Source organism: Balaenoptera physalus (genome assembly GCF_965194825.1).
Source record: "Balaenoptera physalus genome assembly, chromosome: 6".
Taxonomy (NCBI): Eukaryota; Metazoa; Chordata; class Mammalia; order Artiodactyla; family Balaenopteridae; genus Balaenoptera; species Balaenoptera physalus.
Window position 1 is genome coordinate 103,513,299 of NC_138885.1, and position 21,658 is coordinate 103,534,956.

At 35.7% G+C, this 21,658-nt stretch overlaps 1 protein-coding gene across 17 annotated transcripts in view; it reads right to left on the bottom strand.

Moving 5' to 3' along the window:
- IKZF2 (IKAROS family zinc finger 2) overlaps window positions 1-21,658 on the bottom strand; it is a 219,730-nt gene that overhangs the window by 143,575 nt on the left and 54,497 nt on the right. The window contains exon 2 of one of the 17 annotated variants that reach the window (XM_082467484.1): window positions 16,145-16,193. The exons of the other annotated variants lie outside the window; for them this stretch is intronic. The gene's annotated coding sequence lies outside the window, so the exon portion shown is untranslated. The remainder of the gene's footprint in view (window positions 1-16,144; window positions 16,194-21,658) is intronic. 17 annotated transcript variants of the gene reach the window in all.

The window sequence follows — 21,658 nt, forward strand, 5'->3', positions numbered from 1 at the left end:
ACCATTTTACCATGTTTTCAAATGAAAAGTGCATTCTTTTATTCCAACATTTTACTTTTAAATTATCAAACAAAAAAATTTTCTATATCATGTATTGATTCATAATCAAAACCACCATAATCAGGATATGGAGCAAAAAAGACATTTTAAGTAAAAAAGAAAAGTGACTTATAAACAGGCAAAGACAATCCCTGTTATATTATATCTTGTTCTGTGTCTGCCAACTAACTGACTAGGTTTTCCCTCCTTCAGAGGGAAAACGCATTGGATACCAAAATAGAAAAGTTTTGTATATTTTTGCAAAATATATGTTTATACCTATGGCGTTTTTATCTTTATGAATATTTATTTAAAAGCTGTAGTTTTACGGAGGCTTTACCAAAACAGTTGCAATTCTTTTCCATGGCAGTGTTTTGACAAGTGTGGAAATTATTAAATCAAGCACACCTTTTCCACACCACACATGACAGAGCACTGCTTATCCATAGGGAAGGGCTAGGCAGAGGTCTCTGGTGTAAGATTATCAAGTGCATATTTATGCAGTATTCAAAGACATTTGTAAATGTGTCCTGTATTTATAAAACTATAACCAGAAGTTCCTTATATTGAAACAAAACAAACAAAAGTAAATAATACCAAGTCCAACAAACTGACAAAGGTAGTTTCAAATCTTACTATTAGCTCAAGCTCTCATCGGCCTTATAGATATCACCTGAGACCTCCCCCCCACAAAAATTATTTGGCACAGGGTGAAAGAATGGCCAAGGAGTCACTTCCAGATCCTAATATTCTCCAACTTTTTTAACCACAAAGTTAGTCTTTATTGCTGATATTCTGTACTCATGAAACAAAAAGTCTCAACACAGGTCAAATACTACTTTGGAGCCAGAAAAAGTTACTTTAATGTTATTAATTTGATCGAAAACAAAAGGAAAATATTCATGGGCCCCAAACATTTCCTCCATACCTTCCTGTATGATCTGGTGCCTGAAATTCCCATTATTAAAACTGTATTACAACAACTTGAGACCGAATTTCTAGAAAAGCCTCTACTAAAGCACACATGCTACTCTAATACAACTGTAATCTATTAAACTAAGTCACTCTCTAAAATCTCGGCTTGAATGACTTTACCGAATTGTTCATGACAGGACAGAAAGCTGAGAAAAGAATTCCTACTGCCATAGACAGGTTCTGATTCGGATAGAGAGGGATTGTGGAGACAAGTATCATCATCATGCAACCCTGCAAGGAAGGCAGGACTGAGTGGGGCAGTGAAGCAACAAGAAAGTACCACAAGGGAAGTGGGTTTCTAAAAGGAGTGCTAAGAAAGAAGAAAGAATAGCAAAAAGGCCCAAAGACAATTCATATGCTTCACTAAAACTAGCCTGATCTACATAACCTTTGCTGGGGCACCGGTGGCATGCCCCTTCCTGCAGCGTTCTAAGTACTCTTCCCACCACAACCTCATTTATTTTTTTAATGAAATAGGTCAGCTTGACAAAGGGCAAATGCCTGAGCTGAAACAAATTTCCCTAGGGTTAGTCAGAGGAAGTTTCATTACAAGTCTAACACTATGAGCCAGCACAAACAGGATAGATGCAAGTGTGGGAGAGAAGAAATATGACAGGGACAAAGAATAAAGGGTGTACCACTGTTATTATTCTGTTACAGATGACACATAGAAGGAAGTCCATAGGAATTTTGCTTATTAATACTCTAGCCTACCGTGAGGCCCAGCAACAGACGTATCCATACTCGCTACCTCCAAACTACAAGAATAAGCAGGAAGCAAGGCCTGAAGAGGTTTGAGTGCTGAGGGCAAGACCATCCTTACACATCTGGGTTCGGAGGTCACCATCCTTTATGGATTCGGACTGCATCCTGTTCACGTAAGGACAGGTGAAGTCAGATCAAAATTGCCCTTTACTACTTGATCCCCACCCCCAGCTAAAGGGGATTCCATCCGTCTTCCCCTAAGGGCAGTCCCCACTACAGCCCACTTCATGAAAGCCCATTCACTCTCCCTTAGTCATTTGTTCCCAAAACATTGGAGAGGGGCGCACCTATTCTGTACCTGGTGCAGTTGCAAGATCGCAGGTACAGAGATGAACAAGACACAGTCTGTGCAACAGAGGATCTCAAAGGCTAATATTGGAGACAGACGTAAAACAATAACAATAGAATGCGGTAGATACTATAATAGAAGTATGTACACACTCAATGCTACAGGATTACAGGGGAATAATTAAAGCTTTAAAGAAGCAGTAACATACATCTGCTCTTTAAGGATTGGGAGTTTCTTGGGAGTCAAGAAAAAGGGACAGAAATTCAAGGAAAAGGGAAGGGCTTAGGCAAAGATAAGGTAATTTGAAAGAAGTTGTTATGTTCAACACAAACGTGGCAAGTGTCTGTGGTTGAATCATGGTATATGTGAACGGGAATTTCAGGAAATGAAGATTAATAGATTATGTTGTTTAACAAAGGGTGTAGTATAGAATACTAAAGAGCTTATTAGTTCTTTATAGGTAATACAGCTCTTTTTAACTCCCTGTAGGTAAGGGGAGCCATGAAGGTTTTAAGGCAGGGGAATGATAAACAGATTTGTACTACAGAAAGAAATGTGACAAGGCCAGAGAAAGAAAATGATTAATTTTATGAACCGAACTAGAAGGCAGACAACCTCCAATTCTTCCCCAAAAAATCACTGGATCCTCTGCCTTAATTATATGGATATAATTGGGAAACTGTTATGTTTGCTGTCTCCAACTCACATCTAAAATATTCAACTGACATTTAATTTTTTACTTATTTATGATTTCTATCTGTGAAATTTCATTTTTTTAAAGTAAGAATGAATTCTCTGTTCCATATACATTTTTCATAAAGTATTCAATAAGTACTCACTGATTATGGGGCATAATAACCTATAGGATCTATTCTATAAATAAGTTTTATGCTTTCTGATTCTATCTTCTCCATTATTTCTATCAATTCTCTTATGTTCTCTGATTCTATTTCTAGTGTATTTCTACAGACTATTAGAGAAATATAAGGTCAAGTAGGTAAATATTCGCACAAGTGCATTTAAAGCACGCCTCTCCTCTTTCCTTCTGGCTGCAGCTCATGGGGATGTGGCTCCCTATCTCACGCAAATCAGTACTTGGGTGCCACAGTGATACCATTAGGTATATTTCTTACATTCAGTAGTAACTCAGTGTGGAAGCTGGAGTCTCTGTGAAACTGTTTAGCAGATCATATAGGATATTCCTGGAATTCCATCAGTATTTTTTCTAACACTCAGAATTGCTGTAAGTGAAAGGACCCTCATGAAACTTTTGCGATTAGTCTTGGAAGAACTGCTCTTTACAGACTAGTCAGCTTCTTTGAGGTACAATAAAGGAAACTATCATTGTAGCAAAGGCCTTTTATAACCACAGCATTGCTCTAAAATGACCATTATTATATTTTCGTACAGACAACTAAGTAGCAAAATGGTAACATTCTTAAGAGTTCCTTCTCAGTTTGGTTAGAAACTGCGGCAGGGCTAATCAGCTGTTGAAATCTAAACTGATTATTTCTGAAGTGTCAACAGATGCACAAGCTCCCGAGCTGAAACAGGAACATGTGTCCGGGTTTTTGTAAACAGGCTGAAGGAATACAACCGACACAAGTATTGTCTCTTCTCTAGAGAGAGAAAATATTGTCTCAGAAAATGCAGTGTGAAAATGTTGCCCATGGTTTTATTAAATGTCCCAAACAAAGTAACCTGGAAGGGCAAGAAAAAGGAAAGTGACCAAAGGCAGGTAGAGAACAGGAAAAAATGAGAGAAGAAGAGTAAAGACATTCTGCCTGCTGCAATAAAGCAATGTAATATATCTTTACATTTTTAGCTTTTTCTTGAAGAGGGCAACCTCCACCTTTCCCTCCACCCCCTGAAAACCCTGAGGATGCAGTCAGGCATATTCTTCTTGTTCCATCACAGAAAAGTAAGGGACATTTTAGTGTTTGATAGTAACATGCTGTAATCCTCTGGCTCCTTGGAGCAACCACTGTCTTCTTTCCAAAGCTGTCCTTTCCAATTTCCTGCATAGATATTATTTAATAGTATTTCTTAAACTTGCCTGATCATCAGAATCACAGAGTCATGGGTTCCTTCCTTGCTGATTCTGATTCAGTACACCTGGAGTGAGGTGTGGGCCTCCAGTTTTACAAGCATCCCAGATGATTCTTATGATCAAACAAGTTTGGGAAACAGGCTGTATAACACAACTATTTTTAAAACAACTTGGGTATGAGGATTATCCCTTCCCGAGAATTTCACAATATTCCTTGAAATGAAGGGAGACCCAACAGTGCTATGTGAACTTGCTGAAGCACTCTTACCAAATCGGCAGTGGCATAACTAAATGGGCTAACAAATGTCCTAAACATATACCCAATCATTTTTCAGCTAGGGAATCCCCTAATCAGATACTTCTCCAAAATAAAGCAAAGATGTGTCTGACAAAGCCTCGCCTGGCTAATCAAGACAAATTCCCATGGCTAGATTTTGCCACAGGTGCTCTGGAGCATTGGTATGTCTCCGAAGCTAGGGTCAGCTCCTCCCCAAATGTTCACACACAGACAAAGCCAGCTAATTTCCCTGTTAAATGTTGAGTGAGTCACCATCCTAACAATTTAGATTGCTAAGGTGCACATATTGAAATATGTGCTTCCCGGCACAATTCCATATCCAATTACCATAGTAAATCCAATAAAGGCACAGTAAAACTGCCACTCAGCCAGGGGAGAAATACGAAGTCATAAGCCGATTCATATATTGCTAATACCCTTGGAGGAACAACTGTGGATGCCTAGAACCCCTGTCAGGAAACTCCGTCTTATCTTTTTTTCACCTAGGAATTTTTCATAATAAATTTCAGCTGGAAAATTTTGGTAAGTTTCTACATCCTAAGCTAAATGCATGCCTGAAAGATATTCCCATTTTTTATTTGAGTTTTGCAACATCTCTCTATATGTCTCTTCCCTTTTAAGTCTTAGAGCAACAAGCTTTTGGGTAAATATAACTGCTAAAACATCTATGTATGAAGTCAAAATTTTGTATTCCCTTTGAAATGGAAACATAATCAGTGAATTTGTGTCTTCAAAATATGCCCGGTTTTCAGGCAAAATATCGTCTTAAATATAATTTAATCTGAACTGTCAAAAGACTTAAAAGTTATTTAAGGTTTAAAAGAGAAATTCCTTAAATTTATTTAAATAACGTAAAAGTTATTTATAGTTTTATTAAGAGGTAACTTACTGAAAATGAAGTCAGGGTTTTTTATTTTGTTTTGTTTTTGTTTGTTACTTAACCATACTTAGATGGTTTACTTGTAGCTGTCTGGGCGAAGATGGAAAGAGACAGGACATACATATGCTAACTATGGCATTATTTCTCAGAATAAATTATGACAGTCTTTTAAACACAGGGCCAATGCAAAGCTCTAAAAACGTACATGAAAACCTAGGACTACAAGCACTAATCCAGAACAAAGCATCTAAAATTCCCCTGAGATATTTAGTTTGTGTCTTAGTAAAAGGCAGTGACATTCCAGAGAGGCAGATGAAGGCTCAGCATAAAGGACTTTCTAAGAATCAGAGCTGACCAACAATACAACAGCTTCTCTCGCACAGAAGTGGTCAAGGAAAATCCCAGAGACCACCTGTCACACGTGCTGCCAAGAATATTCTTGCTTTGTTTAGGAAGTTGTTCTAAATGACCTCTGGGGTCACTTCCAAGTAAGTGTTTGATTCATCAAGGTTATTTTCAGTGGTGAAATAAATGACATGGGTGTACACACACACGCGCACACACACACACACACACACACACTTGCAGTCCCAGAAGAGAACTTAGAAGCCTGATATTTTTAAATGTGATTTTATAGGCAAAAAGCAGAGATTGAATCAGCTACATCCTCAAACCACCATTCTGCAGAAGGGAATAAGTTACAAATTTGTTCTACCTCAGCATGCTCTTTGAGTCAAAGAACAAGCCCAGGTCCCTAGTGGCCTCTAGCATATTCTTTAACAGGCTGCCATCAATCTAGTTCTTGGGACAGACTGGGAGCTACAAAACTACAGAACACATTTGGATGTATAATTGTATAAAAAAAACACAGATGTCATGAAATGAACTTTCTCTGCTCTCCAGCATATTTCAGTTTCCCGTGCGAGAAAAACCTAGTAGTTTCCTGAAAAAGCGTACCAGAAAGCAAACAAACAAAAAGTACTAGACTTCAGCCTTTTTCAGGAGTAGGCTTAGCCTGTGAGTTTTGAGACAAATCAACTTGCTTATGAACTGACAGACTCGGAGAGCTCCATTAGTCTTGAAATAGGAAAGAAGGAGAAATCAGGTCCTATGTAGACAGCTCCTTATCCCCTTACATAACCTCATGAAAAGCATCCCCCTTATTCAAAAACTAGAGCCTCCAATGTAATTAATCAAATAGTTTTTAAGTAACACCTTATTTTTCTTTCTGTATTCTCTGCTTGCTACTTCTACTTTTTAGATATGCACTCTTTTCTCCTAAAAGAATTGCTGCTACAAGGATAGCCAGGTTCCATGGTATAACAATTAAGATTTTGTTAACCTTAGAACTTTATTGAAGCGCTATGCTAAATACCTTGGAAGAGTTTCTTACGTGATTTACCAAGATGAACCAATGAAATGAAAGCAGAAACAGGAATAAAAGCTACATTTTCTGCCATATTTAACTTTTGGAAGTTTTTGTTTAACATCAAACAATCAGTATCTTCCCATTAAATCTGCCTTGAGACATGGACCCCAAATAAAATCTTTTTCCTCCTTTCTCCTAGTTCTTAATAGAGTTTTTAATTATAATTTCTTCTGGATGCTGAAGTAGAAATGTTCTTCATGGACAGAAATTAAACACAGACATTCCAACCAACAAACATACAAAATACTGTTTAAGTAACCATAATTAAGAAATGTCAAATAACCTTAGATACTATTTCCCCCCTATCATATTAACCAACATTGATAAAATTCAGGGTTGTCGAGGGTGACAAAACAAGGACTCACAGCCTACTTGTAGTGTAAATTGGTAACCTTTTCACAGGGCAATCTGCCCATACTTTATCCACCAAAATGGTCACTGCACATACTTCATGACAGCAAATCTGCAGCCATGTTATCCTAAGGACGCCTGTGCAAAGGTAAATGGATGGACAGGCCATTCACTGTAGCACTGTTTATGTAATAGCAAACACCTAGAAACAAACTAAATGCTCATCGTTGAAGGACTATCTAAGTAAATCACAGTGTATCCTCAGGATATAATGTATAATGGAATTATATGCACCCAAGAACAAAAAAAAAAGTCCAAAACAAAATTCCTAAATGCAAAATCAAGCCATAAGTCAGTATGCACAGTGTAATCCTACTGGTAGTAAAAAAAAAAAAAAAGAAAAGAAAAATATATAGATGTGGTAGTCTATATTCTAGCTGAACTAGCACTAGACTTAACATGCTAGAATATACCAAAAAATTATGGAAGGATAATGAAGAAATTAGTAACATGAGAAATGGAGGGCTGGGACAACCTGGGCAGTGGGGCTTTTACTTTTCATTTTATATCTTTCTCTACTGTTTTAACTTTCTACTCTGCCCCTATGTCACTTTTATTTAGAATCTTTATTTAGACTGCTCTTCAGTCCCAGACCGTGGCAGAATTTTGTAACACTGGCCACATCCCCTGTGGGATGAAGCTCATTACCCACACCCCATCATCCCCAGCACTATCATACCATAACACCAAAGTTCCAGTTCGGAACTTACGTAATGGATGGTTTCAGAGCTGACATTTCCCCCACCACTTCTCTTCTTTCTTCACATCCTTATGTTATTTGTGCTGATTTTGGCCTCCCTTTCTCTAAAATATAAGCTTGTCTGAGAGCAAGGTCAATGTTGTTTTAATCCTTGCTTCCGCCAAAAGCATCTAGCACAGTGCTTAACAGGTATGAGTAAATAAATAAATGTTAGGTTTGCTTTTTATGAGATTATAGCTTTGAGGTTAAAATTTTATTTTAAAGGGAAGAAACTACCACACTTTCCTGATCATGTATATTTGCTAATAAATCACCTCCACATTACAGAAAGAAACACTGAGGCACTTTAAACTTAGACTTGCCATTATTAAACAATTAAGTAAAAGATGGAGAAAAGGAGACCGAAACATTAAATAAAGGTCTAAATAAATTTTGTAAATGGTATGAAAATATGCAGCCTTTCATTAGGTATGCCATATGGGGCAAGAGAACACAGGCAAAGAAAAAGGAATCGGACTGAAGAAAAAAATGTTATAATAATCCCCTCATTTCCAATAGCGTCAACTACAATTTCAAAAAAAAAAAAAAAAGGCACTGGTTTCAGCTCCAAGTACACATTTATAACAGTGAATAGGAACTACACATCAGAATGGAATGATTATCGATTTCTTAATGGATTACTGCTGCACAAATTTACACTCACCAAAAAACCATCAATCTTTGGGTAATAATTATAAACCTATCACAGTACATACAGCATTCTGACTGAATTGAAACTTACTGCTATCTGCCGGGAAATGACCAGTTTTCTATTTCTCCAGCTCCAACCACAATACAGAATGGCGAGCAGTTACTTACATCAAATGTGATTATAGGACATGGCTTTGTGACAGCCACAACATGCACCATCTGTAAATGGCTATTAGAGAGGTAAACAGTCAGGTCCTGGTGGACGTTTTCTTATTATTCATTAGCTATGAAAACTGTAAATAAAATGGGCATTAGGTACTTACACTTGTCAAACGCCTATCATTACTGGCAGGTAGTGGAGAAGGGGTCAAGGGCAAACAGTACATTAGCTGAAGTCATGCTGTTCTGACTTTACATCCTAATTTCAAACCTCTCCCCAAATCTGCATCAGCAGTGCCAAACCACCAAGCTACAGAGGTTAGGTCTCTGTCTAAACCCTAAGTGTATTCTTAGTGAATTGCATTTTTACTAAATACCAAGCGGAACACCATTAAAATTCAAATATTATTTTCCAAAAAGAAAACCCCATTATGTCAGTTCCACCAAGCAGTCTTTAATCATTGGATAATTATGTGATCCAGCATTAATCAAATAGTTTCTAATTCTTGTATTTTCCAGCTGTAGGTTTTAGATAACACCACTTCCTTCCAGATAGTTAATCCCATTCTGAACACCTTATTGATCTATAGTATGCACATATAGTCATAGAATGAAGACGGTTAATCCTACCTAAATAAAAGTAATTTGCAATCAATGGTATACTTGTTGTCATTTTCTCTTTAGCTTCTAATCTATTGAATATTATCAGAATTTTTGGTTAGGTATATCAATTTTCTTTTCTGAAAATTATAACATGTAATTTTTCCACCCAATTAACTAACTTTAAAAAATGTACTTCCAAAACATCCTAGGAACTAAAGAAATGAGATTTGATTGCTTTTATAAAGGATTCCCTTTCTTAAGTACTAAGAGACTACTAAATTATCATGATAATCAACCATAATAATTAAAATACTATTAAGTGTAATATAAAATCAAAGAGAAAAGCTAAATAAAGTTACCATAATAAAATAAAATAAATTTGTGAAACACCACAATGATTTGTGAAACAGTGAAATTTGTGGATGGCAAACTTGTTTGTTTGTCTTTTTAATGGAAAAGAATATTCTAAACGTTATAACAATCAGGTAAGAAAAATACTCATATTCTCTAGAAGGCAAGAGATAACTTTAGACTGAGTTGATACTACTTATAGTTCAAGTAATATCTTAGGAACCATATCTAATAAATATAGAAATAATATGCAAATATTTATAATCTACAAAGAATAACAGTTAATTGTGCCAGCAAATGAGCTAAGTGCTTTATGTAAGTTACTGCATTTATTTCTTAAAACCTTTTGACAGGTATTATTATTTACAGCTGAAGGAAATGAGTGTAGAATATCCAAGAAACACTCCCAAGGTCACATAGTAGAACAATCAAATATCAGCAATTCCCTACATTTACCTTAAAGTGAGGAGCAGAGCAAGGACTTGACCCCAGGTCTACGTTACTTGAAAACCTTAACCACTTCCATTGGGCCCCACCCCAAAGCATAACAACATCTGCACCCACAGAAACTGCTATGTTCCAGAGCAAACAGGTACCCAATATTTATTGTGAATGAAGCAAATGAACAAATGAATGAAAAGAAGGAAAGAGCAAATTATGTAAGGGAAGCAACACCAGGCCAAGAGCAAGAACACAAGGTTTTAAATCACTGTTCTACTCTTTCCCCATGTGACCTTGGGCCTCAATATGCAGATTTCTAAAATACAGGCTTTGGAGTAGATATTACAGTATAAAATACTGTGTTTATCATACTGGTGCATGCGCACGCACCGGCATGCATGCACACACACACACATAAACACACGCATGCAGAATTCTATTTATGGAAGGGAAAGGACAGTAATTTAGTGAGACCTTGAGCCCATATTTATCATCTACTATGTTCCTGGCCCAATTCTGAGCGTTGGGGTTACCTCAGCGACCAAGACAAATGTTCTTCAAGCGTGTGTTGAGAGAAGAGACAAATAAACTAGATAATTTCAGATACTATTAAGTATAACAAAATAGAATAGGGTAATGTCATAGAATGCCTGAGAGGGGCTTATTTATCTAGCGTGCTCAGGAGAAGCCTCTCCAAAGGGGCAACAGTTGAGTTGAGTGACAGCAGAAAAGAAGGAGGCTTCATTCAAAGTTATGAAGGAAGAGTGTTCCAAACCCTCAGATGGGAATGAACTTGCCCTGTCCAAGGAGAAGAAAGAGGGGAGATATTTTGAGAGTTTAGTGAGGAAGAAGAAGAACGGAGGAGCACTCAGAGACAGAGGCGGGAGCCATGTCCTATAGGATCCTGCAGACTCCGGAAAGGAATTTCAACTTTATTCTGTTTTTAATAGAAGAGTTTTGTGTTTAAAGCAATGGATGGTTATTATCTGGTTTCAGTTTTAGAAAGTGCAGGTCTGACTATTGGGTGGATTATGGGGCAAAGAAGAAAAAGAATGGAGGCAGAAAGACCAGCTACAGATTTTTGTAATATTTTAGGTTTAGAAGACTAGGCAATGATGGCAGCTCAGACTAGAGATGTAGGAGTGAACGTTATGTAAATTCAAGATATATTTTGGGGGACTTCCCTGGTGGCACAGTGGTTAAGAATCTGCCTGTCAATGCAGGGGACACGGGTTTGAGCCCTGGTCCGGGAAGATCCCACATGCCGCGGAGCAACGAAGCCCGTGCGCCACAACTACTGAGCCTGCACCCTAGAGCCCGTGAGCCACAACTACTAATCCCACGCACTGCAACTACTGAAGCCCTAGAGCCCGTGCTCCACAACAAGAGAAGCCACTGCAATGAGAAGCCCACGCACTGCAACGAAGAGTAGCCCCCTCTCACCGCAACTAGAGAACGCCCACGCGCAGCAGCGAAGACCCAACGCAGCCAAAAATAATAAATTAAAAAAAAAATTTTTTTTAAAGATATATTTTCGAAGTGGAGCCAACTGTTTCTGATGGACTAGATGTAGAGTTTGAGGAAAGAACCAGTACCAGATACAGATTGGAAAGTCAAAGCATCGCAGTATCTAAAAAAAAAAAACTGAGAAAGAGACAATGACCTGCAGATGGAAACATAAGGGCTGCTAATAGATGTAGGTGAATACCAGATGTTTTCTGTTCACTGAGTAATTGGCAGCCACTGATTATGACACTTCTAATGAAGCCACTCCCTCTCTGTTTCTTTCTCTCAGACAGGGGCAGTACATTTTTCTCACTTTTCTATCAAAAGCTTCTAGCTTTCTGATTGCAACTAACTGGACCATTTCCTTTATCTCAATAGTCAGTAACCTAGAAAATCAAAACACATGGTAAAAATAGAAACTTGGAAATAAATACTAATTACCAAGCCCAGGGTCTCTCACGGGCAGCAAAGAAGTAAAACACCAAATTCAAAGCATGAGTGCACTTTAAAGCAAAAAAAACAACAACAAAAAAAGGCTTTATTATAAAGTGGTAAATACAACTTAATAGGCCTTAATCACCAGAGGTGTGCCCATCCAGATACACGATTCTGAAAATATATCAGCATCCAAAATGTATCCAAGAACTCCACACTTGAAAAGCAAGCATTTGGGGGAGCGCTGAAGTTCCCCACCATCCTGAAGAGCCACCCAAGTAGGTAACAATGCACTTTAATTGATTAAAAACAACTTGCTAGCAGCAGAAGTATTTTACAGTAATTCAACTCCAACCCGCTCACACAATAAAGAAAAAGATGGCAAACAGAAAATTACAGATTGATTACCACAAAGGGTTCTTTTCAGCATAAAAATGCAGATGACCTGTTATCATTAAATTGCTACTATAGAGATACAAGCACTTTCAGTTCAGTTAGGATTAAGTACATTGCTTTCCAATATATGCCAGTTAAATATTATAGGCTTAATTTACAGAACCTATACCAAGCAAACTACATTTCATGAACTTCCAAATAACATACAATTTTGTTGTACCAATAAAGAAAGGAAAAAGAAAAGAAAAAGAAAAACCAAAGGTAGAGAAGCAATAAAATGATTAGTTCCTAAGAAGATGTTACAATGTAAACAATGAGAAGACTTGGCATTCTCCAAGCTATTAAATACACCGCCTGATTTTTTTGTAGCTATAGGCATGATTACAAATGTCTGTAAAACTAGGTAACGATTGGTTGCTCTTTTAAAATTGCTCAGACACATTTAATCAATTATTTCAAGAAAGGATTCAGATAAAAACTGGAAAAAAAAAATTTTCCTAAAGGTTGGGTATCTGATCCTAGGTACTGTTATAACAATTATATCATGGACAAAGGTGATAAGTATCACGATTGCTCTAAGAAAATTAAGGTCTGGCCTCACAATCTAGCATAAGCAGAAATGTGTACAGTTTCAAGGAAGAGGCATTTGATTCATGGGTTTTCAAATGATCATTGGGATTTAGCTACTGGGTAAGAGTTCACTAAAAACAGCAGCAGTATTACTCCCATTTTCATGCGTGTCTACTAAATGGCTAGGTTATGATTTGAGAGATCTTGGATCATGGAAATTAGAAACCTTCATTAGACAAAATAATAATAATAACTTTATTTTTTTATTGAAGTATAGTTGATTTACAATGTGTTAATTTCTACTGTACAGCAAAGTGATTCAGATATATGTGTGTACATATACATATGTATATCAACACACACGTACACATTCTTTCCAAAATTCTTTTCCATTATGGCTTATCACAGGATATTGAATAATAATAACTTTAAAACTATAAACTTTCTCAACAATCTCTCTTACTTCACACTTCTTCTTAACAACAAATAACCAAAATGTCTTGGGGTGAATTTATATATATATATATATATATATATATACATATATATATATATATATATATATACACACACATATATATAAAGATTCTCTACAGATCTTTTAGAATCTTTATAAAATCTATGTCTGTACTGTAGAGCAACATTGGCCTAAAAAGATGCATTTTATGAAGTCATGTGAGGCTTCTAAGAACTTGAAGCTTTTAGTCTAACACAGTATTTTGCTTGAATGAGAGTTGCTAAGAGAGTTCAAGAGCCTAAGCTAGTGTTAACTTTAGACCATTTATTTTAAAACTGCCTTGTGGGTAAAAAGACTAGCTGGGTGATGTACCCTTAGGACACACAGTGCTGAAGTGACCAAACCTGTGGGGTTAATCTGACTAATAACTTATAGAAATAACTGAGTTACATCTCTAAGGTGTCTAGCCAAATAAGCAATTCATATTAACTCATAATGTAGTTAAAAATTAATAGGCAGCCTTCTTGATTGAGAGACATACGTGTAAGGCAACATGCTAGCTAACTTCTGTGGAAAAGAGAAACTAATATTTCTTGAAATGTGTTAGGCACTGTGATAGAAGCTTTACTGAAGTGTTTTATTAATCCTCACAACAACCCCGAGAGACAAGTACTAACTTTGCCTCCTTTGACAAAGGAGGAATTGGAGATTAACACATAGCACAGCCCAAGTCATAAACCCAAGTCTGATCAGCACTGAAGTCAGGCTCTGACGGCTACCCTCAGGCTGTAGAGATTATAGTCATTTTCCCTGCGCTCAAGGAGATTCCAGTCTTACAGGGGCGATAAGATGTACACAAGCAATGGAGTAATGGTAAAACAAGATAGGAAGTGATAAAGGCTTCCTAGTTTTTAGAGAGGAAACTATTCCTGGATAAAAAGGATCATTTGGTTTTAAGGACTGATTGCACACTGACACTATGCTCATAGTAACCCAGACCCAGGAAAAGTTACACTTCAGACATGAAAAGCAAAATGGGTAACTTTAAATGATCTCATTGGGATTTACAAAGATTTCTGCATCTTTTAACCAAATGACCTATGAGTAGTCTGTTTATTATGTACTCTGCTATAAAATCTTTTTAAAAGAATATCCACTTTTCTTCTTGATTGTTCACAGAGGAAAAAAATGGACATTACTGGGGACTGATATATAGTTCTGAGAATTCCAGATATGCAACAGAGAGATGGGTAATGATGTAGGACACACAGCTCCATGAGTATGGAAATTCATGGAATTTCAGAACCATACTGGGAATTCACTCACCAACATATCTAGTAAATAAGCAAACAAGACCCCTCTCTGGGCCAGGTCAGGAGGGAGGCACACTGTGCAGTCAAATCCTGCCACCAAACACGTCTTCTGAACTGCCATCTTCAAATGACTTGCATTCCTACCGCATAATTACCATTTCAATTACATCCCTCACAAACAGAGCAGGTTTATTTGTGATTCGCATTAATTAGGTAATTTTAGTTTCATTTCTTTAGTAATTGATTTGAATACAACAGAATTAATAATTGCTTCATATCTGCACACACATTTCTTTTCAAACAAGGACGATCTGACAGCACTCAGACACATGAAGAGCAAAAATATCCACTCAGTGATGCATATATCTTGAGTTTTATCAGCAACGCTTTGGACTACTTTTTTTAATTGTTGTTGATTAAAAGCAGACTAAAAGCATATCCTTTCTAGAAGACTAGTTGATACAACATGTATGTGGGATCTTTTTCTTGGTTATTTGATTCAAGTTTTTTCTCATACTCTTTTTATCTAACAATAAAATAATAGCTACCATTCTGGTTAACTTACTCCATGCCAGTCACCATTCTGGAGCCTTTACATATATTATTTCTAACGCTTGCCACTCCTCTGACAAAGCAGATTATTAATATCCCTGTTTTACAAACTGAGATTCTAAGAGATGAAATATCTGTCTAGAGGTCTCACATTTGATATATATCAGGGCTCACTTTTTTTTACCACACAGGGAGGGGAAGAGGAAAATTCATTCAGTTCTGTATTTTTTAAAAATATATGTTTATTATTTTCTAGTAACAAATAAAAGGCTTAAGTAATGCCAGGAAGAATAGATTCCTCTGAGACTGCTTAAATAAATATTAAGATCAAGTTTTAATGAGCACATTGTATGTTAGATGTGAAAGCATTTCAAATAGTCTAAAATATTTTACAAATAAAATATATGACTTTTAATAGGCTTAAAAACTGTTTTTTCTTAAGCCAGTTAAACATATACCCTGATCTTGTTTTTATTATTTATGGGCTTAGCAAACCTTCCCTTCAACAATAATACATGTGTAAACTTCATCTCACGTCTGATAAATTTTTACTGCAGTATTATCACAAGGTTAATTTTAGAAGAGTATTCCAGTAGGTAACAGCCAACCTGGGAATTCTAAATCTCTGACAGGGTATGATCTGAAGAAAGTCTTTTGAAACACTCAGTGCTTGTGTCTTAGATACTTCAGGAGGAAAATGGAAAAACAAGAGATCAGAGAACGAAAACTGGATGCAAAACCCCATCTCATCTGCTCAATATCAAGTTCCTTCTTCATTGCCGCCTCCCATGAGGGAAAAAAAAAAGAAAAGAAAGAAAGCAGAGAAAGTTCTTACTGTTTCTGGCAGGCTTATGGTCTCCCTAACTCCCCAACGGCCTTTCCCACTGAAATGAAGTAAAAAGGCAATTGAGGGACAAGACCAAAGTTGACTGCATCTGTTATAATTTAGGAACACAACCAATTAGGATACCTCTCAGACACAGCACATATTTCAGTCACTTTTGCAAAAGATAAAAGCAATAGATGAGTCCAAGATGGCCATCAGTAACACCACTGGGTTATGACATCAAACAATCTATTTGAGGTACTACCGACTTCTACTGCTTCAATCTTCCAATCTTTCTAGGCTGAAACCCTTAGGACTCCAGTTCTTCTAACCAGTCAACCCCCATCTTTCACTCCCTGGTTTTCAGATATCTGAAAAAGTACACTTCTTTCTATTGACTATCAATATTTATCATTTATCTTCTACCAGAAACCACTTTAATCTTATGGCCACATTCTTCATCACTCAAGCAGGAGGTAACTTCTTTAATTAACTTATAAATTCAGATATTTATTTATGCTTTCTGAAAGAAGAAAAAAGGAAGGGAAAGATCCTATTTTTCATTTGCCTATACCTCTCTCCAGTAGATCTGCTAACTCAAGTGGGTTCTGTGGCTTATCCCTCACTTCTGGATTTGCCATTTGTGTTCTCTCTTCTTGAGCTAGCTCTCTTCTCTGTTCTCTATACTCCATACCTCTACTCTTTCCTTTCAATAAGAAACATTCAATGGAATTTTAAATTGATGAACATGAAAAAGAGACTAAGGGTCTTTTAAAAAAGTAAACTTTACTATCATATACAAGGTAGAACGGAAAACCTAAGGATAAGTTTTAACTTATTCTACTCAGATTTCTTTCGGCATCGTAATGCTACATGTCTCCTTACCATTGCCAGAAGTACACTTATATGAACATTATTTACTTTACAGCATCTCATGCTATAAATCAATATCACTCAAAAAAATTTCCAGAGTATGTAAATTTATTTGGAAATTCCACTGTATTACAGCCATTAAGAAAATACCTTATATTCAGAATAAATTTAAAATAATATTCAATGAGTCTGTTGACAGCATTTGTATACGAGAATACCCCTGACGTCAGTATTTATCATCAACGGCAGTAGTCCAATTTCATGAGTCTACTATATCACTGAAATTTCAAGGTTAGACCTTTCTTATCAGAGATATCATTGTCTCTCTTACAAAACAGCTCCGTGCTTTGAGAAGATGGTTGACTGAATTCGTTTTTTTTTTTTTTAATTATACAAGTAAAAGATCTTTTATAAAAGATCCAAATAATGCAGAACTATTTAGAATAAATGATAAAACACCCTATTTACCTTCACATAAGCCAAAGTGAACACTACCAATAGTCTGGTCTTTCCTTCCTTCTTTCCTTCCTTATTCTTTGCTTTCACTCACACACACACACACACACACACACACACACACTTTTGAAACATAAATGGCACACTCTTGCACATACAGTTGTATGAAAGCAATTGTTTAGTTAACTATAATTTCTCTGATTTGCTTAAAAAATAACAGATCTTTAAATTTGTTACCATGTATTGTACTCAAACTGTGGGACCAACTAAAACTACTCAAATTCATCAAAAGATAGCCTTATTGTTAGCACAATATATGTAAAAATAGTTTATTTTAAATTATGTTTTCTTGGGGAGCAGGAGTGTTTCTTTTTGTTAAAACTGAATCCAAAAACTGTAATTAGGTCATTAATTTGTCATAGTTCAGACAGATGGCAGTGTGTAATTCATATTTTGAGTAAAAAACAGCAGACTTACAGAAAAATATCTCATATTTCTTTTTCTAGTTCTCAATTATGTTCAAACAAAATCTATTACCACTTTCAAATATTTTGCAACATTCAGCAATATAATAGAATTTGTTTTATATTTCAAAATACTATGTTAGAATCAGTGTTTTTAAAGTACTTATAATTTTAAAACAGTGTCTAAAAATGATAAGTACTACTCACCTATTTTCAATACCTAAAAATTCTTAAACAGCCCAATTTCCAAGCTCTAAGTGATATATGAATAATCTAAGCAATCATTTCTAGTAAAAATAAATGAACCTACTTCAATCAGGAGTTAAACATAAATCTTCAGCTCGAAAAGGTATACAAATGCTACTTTTCTATCAAGAAGGTAACAAATGTAATGAAAATAATGCAATCTACCTCAGACCATCTGGATAATAAAGTTACTGACATAAATCTGATTAAAAGGCTTGAAAGACATGTCTTACAAAAGAAATATATTTCCATACGTAAATACTACTTGCTAAAATGTTTGTTTTGAACAACAAATACAAAACAACAAGGTTCTTCATGAAAATGACATAACAGGAAATGTTTTATATAGCTGCAGAAGGAATAATTCCTCTTTAGAACTCAGCCAGAAATTCTTAGTTAATTCAACAGAAACAGAGCAATGTAGCTTCCCAGCACTTCAAAATATGGCCAAGCCCTGCATACTGATGTCTTAGTAAGTAGCAGGTAAAGTTGACACCATCAGGTGTAAGGAGAGCTACAGCTTCCATGATAATAAGAGAGCAATGACAAAAATGTCAAAGGTGTAGACACCAGAATGTTAATTTATTAGAACGTGACTTTACACTGATTAATTATATGCTCCTCAAAATATCTGGAGAGCATAAGAAAAGTTAATTGAAGCATTCCATTTTGTACATGCAGTTTTAAATAAGTGATAGAAAAACTGATTTTAAAATTATATGTGGCGTGAAATCTGTAAACACTAAATGTGTCATATAAAGATATTAGTAATGAAGACAATGATGATGACTATAACATATTCACTGAAACATTTACACTAACTTGAATTCCACTGACTATGTTAGTATGGAATCAGAAAACTGAAGAGACGTTTAGAATCTTGAAGATCATCTGTTTGGGGCTGATCTGAAGATTACAAAATCCTTTTGAGACAGAGACATGGTTGAAATAAATACATACCCTAACAAAGAAAATCACAAGTAAAATGGGATTTCAGAATTATTTCAACATCTAAGAAATCAACTTTCCAAATTTCCTCAAATAGATCAGAAACACATTATTTAAATACACATACGCAATATGTGAATCACAAGCAGTTCCTTAATTCAATAAATAATTACTGGGTTCCTACAATGACCCAGTATGGTACCGTATACTGGGAATGAAGAAATATTCTGTAACATCTTACGGAAAAACCCGAACTTTTTGGCCAACCCAATAGATAAGGCATAGCCATTTTCTTCAAAGATTCACATCTGGAAAATCTCTAATTAATTTCTTTATAATCAACATGTGGCCCCAAAATAAAGCTGTGTGCTTTGAAAAAATATTCTTAAATTCACACTCAGTAATTAAGATAGCCTTCCCTATTAACTAACCTAAAATACTATACTTTTCTATAAAATCTCATTTGCTGTGGCCGGACTACTTCAGAGATTTCATGAAACTAGTGTGATGTTTATTCCTCCTGACCTATTAATTAGAAGCTCTCCTAGATCCCCAGCTAACGTAAGGTGCCTTTCTCAGGTGGCAGTGCTATTTTCCATCTTCATCTAAAATAGATACTAAGACCTCTTAAACTGCTGGCCACATCACCCATCAACATTTCTGTGAATGGAAGTTTGAATTTATGGTAATAGTAGTTGGGGTGTCCTTTATAGGTATTATAAGATAGCTTTCATAGAGTTAGGCTATAAAATCAACATTTAACAAATCTAAGCAGAAATGTAAAATTACATTAAAGAAAATGAACAGATCCTAGGCTGACAAGAATTGGTTATAACCTGATTACATGTATAAGTTAAAAACTGAATCTGCGGGATTTAGCCAAGGAAGCCAAGAAAAAAAAATGACTCTCAGAAGTATTTTGGCTGAGGCTATATCTAGGGAATCTAAATTCATGTCCATTCAGGGAAGAAGGAATTGGACAAAAGACTTCAACCATACTGATGCAAATGGCACTGCTATTTCTATTGTGATGCTGAACATATTAGGGTCTCTTAGTCTGATGCCATTAAACATTTGAATTATGTAACTAACTCCCTTTGTTTGGATTCCTTGCTAACCAAACGACCTTTGTTGCTTTACCCATATAGGTCAGTACACACACAAAAAAAGATCTGGTCAAGCCAACTGAGGTGATCCAGATCCTATGTTAGTTGGTTCAGGTTTTGTTTGTTTGTTTTATTTTTAATGAAAGTACAGACATAAATTGGTATTCCAATTTTAAACATCAATTTTGTAAACTTGTTTAATGCGAGTCAACCTTGAGATACGGGACCACTCTATGCATGCTGCCAATCAAGTTTCAGAACTTACAAGGCTGAGAACAAAATCCTACATTCTAAAAAATTTCTTGGAGAAATGTTCTCCTGTGGGAACCTATTTTAGAAGCTGGCTGTATTTTTGTCTCTGTTTCATTGTGTGTCTTCAAATTTATACACTTTTGAAGAATTCTCAGAGGTAAAAGGTGAGAAGCAGTTCATTTCTCTACAATGGATATAAACTATGGTGAGCACAACACACTTATTTGCTTCTAAATGCAATGGGATTATTAATATCTCAAATAAAATATGAATTCACTTGGACCTTGAAAGATAACATCCATTCCAAAAAAAAGCCCTAACACATTTTTTGTGCCCCAGCATCAGCAGTGCATCACACAAAGAAAATGCTTAATAAATGTTTGCTGGATCAGTGATTAAAAGATAAAAATATCTCCACAGCAAGTTCTGAATCTCCACATACAGGAAATCTCAGATGAAGTTATTTTCATCATTAACATTCATTTGAAATTTCATGGTGTCTTGGGTAATCAGGGCTTAATTTCTAAGATAGAGTTCTATAATATATGTTTTGAGGAAATAGATTAAGATGTTTTCTATACCACACTTTTCCCCTTACATTATTTTATCCCAAGGGGCACAATATTATAAACTTAAAAAAAAATTATGTACCAAATAATTTCCAAATGATATATATCATGTTGTATATTTATCTCAAAGTTTTCAAAAAGGCTCTGCATAAAATCATTAAATTCTTTGGCTATTAATGTAGCAGAACTGGCTAGTACTTAGTTAACAAATGATTCCTCATATGTTTTAAGCTATGTATTTATAGATGAGAAATAGGTTACAGAATAAAGACAAATCATTACAGTAGAGGCCTTGGAGTGTATGGCATATGATTTTTTTAAAATATGTAACCATCAAAATTATGATATTAAATAGATCACAAAATTTTAAGGAGAGGGCTAGCATGTTTTGTTTAAAAATCAGTGAGTCAATCACATCAACTAATCCAACTTCTGAGACTAGCATAAAAGGACTCCATTAAGCAAAAAGAGCTCATTAAAACCTGTGATCGTACATTTCCATATAGAATTTTGATTCAATGGGGGCAGTTGGGGAAATATGGTCACTGATCAAATGCTGAGAATTACTTAGGGAAGAACTTTTTAAAGAAATACTAAACTATTGTTAAA